The 4,154-nt window shown below is 37.2% G+C and overlaps 1 pseudogene; it reads right to left on the bottom strand.

The window, feature by feature from the left end:
- Positions 1 to 828: 828 nt before the first annotated feature.
- Positions 829 to 3,369, bottom strand: LOC111178214 (52 kDa repressor of the inhibitor of the protein kinase pseudogene; annotated as a pseudogene).
- Between the last annotated feature and the right edge of the window lie 785 nt (positions 3,370 to 4,154).

Genomic DNA, 4,154 nt, shown 5'->3' with positions numbered 1-4,154 from the left:
TGTTTGTATTTTTTACAGATTTTTTTTCCATAATTGATATCTAGTCTCATAGTGTTGTGGTTGGAAAAGATACTTGATACTATTTCTTGTGTTTTTTTGTTTCTTCATTTTTAAACAAAATTCACATTTTATTTAAGTTGAAGTAAACTATACAAAATTGATTTTCTTCACCAAAAATAACAGCAATACTTTCTGTATTATTACTAGATAAACCATAAAACACTTATTTTTGTAGGTTTTCTAGGTTTTGGTTGTAAATCAAGATAAGGCAGTATATACAGTCATGGAAAAAGACAAAAGAAAACAGACAAATCAGTTGTTAATATCCATGGCTTGTGATCCTGTCTTGACCATGAACCAGAAGTGTTCAAAATATACCTGTCAAAAACTTATGAAGATCTAGGCTCAATAAAGGAATGTAAGCAGCAACAATCAGATGTGGAACAACAATGGCAGGCTCTTCCATTCAAATTTAATTATAATTTATTCCTTCAACTTCATTTGATAAAAAAAAAATCTACACTGAAATCTTTGTTTGGCAAGCTCAGACGTTTGTCTCACAGTCTGATAATTTTCTTAACGGTCCCTTACAGGTATTTAACAGCATACTTAAAACTCCTACTATTCAAAGGTCAGTCATGAGTTTCATTGTAATGTTTTAAAAAATGTATTCCTTCCTCCTGTACCTCCTCAAAATTTATTTCTTCAAAGAACTGATAACTCACTATCTGACAGTTGGATCCACAGTGATTAATGTTATGTCTAAAGTGACTTAACTTATACAGTTCCAAAATGCCATTAGCAGAGATCACAGAGCGTAATATGGTACTTTCAATGCTATCTTCTGGAAGAACAGTTAGGTCTCCAAAGCATTGGACTTCAAATGGGCCATTTAAACAGGCAGATTATCAATGACTAATGTCTCAATGGGAAGCCTACAGGTCAAGATATTCAGTGATTAAGCGGCCTACGTACACCTTACAACTTTTCTGTAAGATATTTTCAAATTTCTTACAGATTTTTTTCAAATATCAAATATAAGAGAACGCCTATTTTAAAAGTCTCTTAGGTATTTTCAATGGTTTCTGAATTACCTGTAGGAAGCTCTGACTTACTTGTATATAGTTTGATATATGTATCCACCATTAAATCCAAATGTTGTTTTATATCAAATTTTATGTTAAGCAAAGCTAAGTTACTAGACCTTTGGTCTGTCAAAGTATTCCTCGGGTATGCTTTGAGACACTTTTGCCCATTTTCATAGCGTTGGTTCTCAACCTTCATCAGAGGAAGAATACATAGGACCTTCAGCAGTGCATAAACATTAGGAAAAATCTTGATGTCTGGCAGATGAAGGGCTTCATAAATAGTGGATGGAAGTTCTATATCTTTCCCTCTGTGTTTCCACTTGATTCCGCAACAATGCAGCTCAGCAGAGCATGTGTCAGGATTAGGTAAATCACTGTTGTACATGTCAGCATGATGCTCCTCTGATGTATTGAATTTGAGCTGTTCCATGACAAAGAGTATCAGAGATAAGCATTTAAGAGCTCTGAGGTGCTGTTCTGAGGATATATCTTTCAGTTCCTGAATAATGTGTTCCACTGTTGGAACACTTAGTTTCTTTATAGTAACTCTCAGAGGTTAGCTGAGATTCCAGGTTACTGTGTGGAGCTCTGTGAAATTTCCCTGGGAGTTTCATCTGAATATCAAATTTGGTTGCCAAATGTGTGGCTTATTCAAACGAAAATTCATGATAAACTTCGATATTTTCCATCACTTCATTTAGTGAATGCAGCACTGCAGTCAAACTACTGGCTGCAAAGAAGACATCAGAAGTTTGCCCCTGAAGATTTTTCTCAAAGGCTCTTGTAAAAGATATAACATTTTTAAAACCAACAGTGGTAATGATTAAATCAAAATCTGTTACCACACTACAGAGTACAAATGGTCGGCCAGCTATAAAGTTATTCCATCTAACATTTGTGTCATTATTTATACCATCTAAACATAAAACAAGTGCTTGTAGGAGGTCCACTAAGATTTCAAAAGCATCATGCCTGCCTGTCCACTAGGAATGGCAAATTTCCTTCAGTACTTTGCCCCTTTCTTCACTGTTCTGAAATAGGACAGAAATTACATTGTCAAGCTCTAAAAGCAGTTGTGGTGATTGATGGAGAAAACAACAAACTTCCTCAATTGTTCATAATGCGACAGATACTCCCATAACAGACACTGATAATTCCAACAACATATTTAAGGCACAGGAAAAGCAGAGTGTGTAGATAGCTTGGGGCTATTTCTCTAAAAGTCTAGAAGCAACAACTTTCATTTTGGAAGAAAATCCACTGAACACAATCTAAGCCTGGCCACGACAGTACTCCATGTTTAATCTCCGCTTCTCAGTTATTTTAGTGTGAAATTTCATAGCCAAAATTTATGCATCAGCTTCATAAGGCAGGAAGCCCACAAATTCCTCTCTCAGGTAGTGAGCTTCATCAACAAACCTCACCAACAAAGGCAGGTGCTCTTCCCCTGCTATGTCCACCACATCGTCAGTGACAATGGAAAAGAAGTGAGAGTCTCTCACTTCCCTGAGGGTTTCTTCCCAAATGCAGCTCTCACAGATCTCTAGCATCTGTTTCTGCTGTGTTTTCGAACAGAACAATGTGCTCACTGCTGTTGATTCAAAGCGCTTTCTCAGATCCTCTTCACCAGAATTGATCTGGCACTCCAGCAGTGCTTGAAAATTATCAGGAGTAAAGAGACCTTCTGGGACTTCATAAGCTTCAGGTCCATCCAGAGGTATGTTCTGTTTTCCCATAAGAATCAAAATTTCAAATAAAGATTTTAAGTATTCTTTGTTTTCCTTCTCTTCAAGGATTAAAGGTAAAATGTCTTCATCCTGCTCTTCACCCCCTTCGTCTGCACTGCTGTTGTTTATTTCCTTATGTTTTGGTTCCTCTTCAGAAGTTTCATCAATTTTTTTCTGTTTCAGTGTCCTGATTTGATCTTCACTCGATTCTTTTATTCATTCTCTGTGTCTACTGTGTGGATTTTTCAAATGGCTGGTAAGATCAAATATTGTTGGTATCGCATTATCTCAAAGAACTGTCCTATAAGGACTAGTTCTACAGATCACAGAAGTCTCAGACTGTTTGTCACAATATTGATAATGTTTATTTAGTTGATCAGGTGTTTTATCTTTGAAGTCTGCTCTCCTACAATTCTCCACCCACTTCAGGCATCTGGCTGGATCCTGTGGGAACCTGAAAAAGGCCAGGCCAGACTGCGTGCTCTTCTGTATGCCGTCGGGGGCCACACAAAAGTTCAGCAGCAGCATCTGCCGCTGGCCAGCCCAACCCTCCCCTCCCCACCTCCTCAGGGAAGCCCGCCCGCCTGTCGGGGCCACGGAACTTGATACGATTTCAATTATCTAAAATTTACCAAGGCTGGATTTGTGACCTAAGATACGATCTATCCTGGAGAATGTTCCATAAGGACTTGAGAAGAATGTGTATTCTGTTGTTTTTGGATAGAATGTCCTATAAAAATCAATTAAATCCATCTTATTTAAGGTATCATTTAAAGCTTGTGTTTCCTTTTTTATTTTCATTTCAGATGATTTGTCCATTGGTGAAAGTGGGGTGTTAAAGTCGCCTACTATGATTGAGTTACTGTCGATTTCCCCTTTTATGGCTGTTAACATTTGCCTTATGTATTGAGGTGCTCCTATGTTGCGTGCATAAATATTTACAATTGTTATATCTTCTTCTTGGATTGATCCCTTGATCCTTAGGTAGTGTCCTTCTTTGTCTCTTGTAATAGTCTTTACTTTAAAGTCTATTTTTTCTGATAGGAGAATTGCTACTCCAGATTTCTTCTGATATCCATTTGCATGGAATATCTTTTCCATCCCCTCACTTTCAGTCTGTATGTGTCCCTAGGTCTGAAATGGGTCTCTTGTAGACAGTATATATACGGGTCTTATTTTTGTCTCCATTCAGCCAGTCTGTGTCTTTTGGTTGGAGCATTTAATCCATTTACATTTAAAGTAACTAGTGATATGCATGTTCCTATTCCCATTTTCTTAATTGTTTTGGGTTTGTTATTGTAGATCCCTTTTCCTTCTCTTGTGTTTCCTGCCTAGAGAA

This window comes from Delphinapterus leucas, chromosome X (genome assembly GCF_059928025.1).
Source record: "Delphinapterus leucas isolate spDelLeu-1000000601 "Yukka" chromosome X, BTC_Dleu_Yukka2, whole genome shotgun sequence".
Taxonomy (NCBI): domain Eukaryota; kingdom Metazoa; phylum Chordata; class Mammalia; order Artiodactyla; family Monodontidae; genus Delphinapterus; species Delphinapterus leucas.
This window is presented reverse-complemented; position numbering and strand designations above follow the sequence as displayed.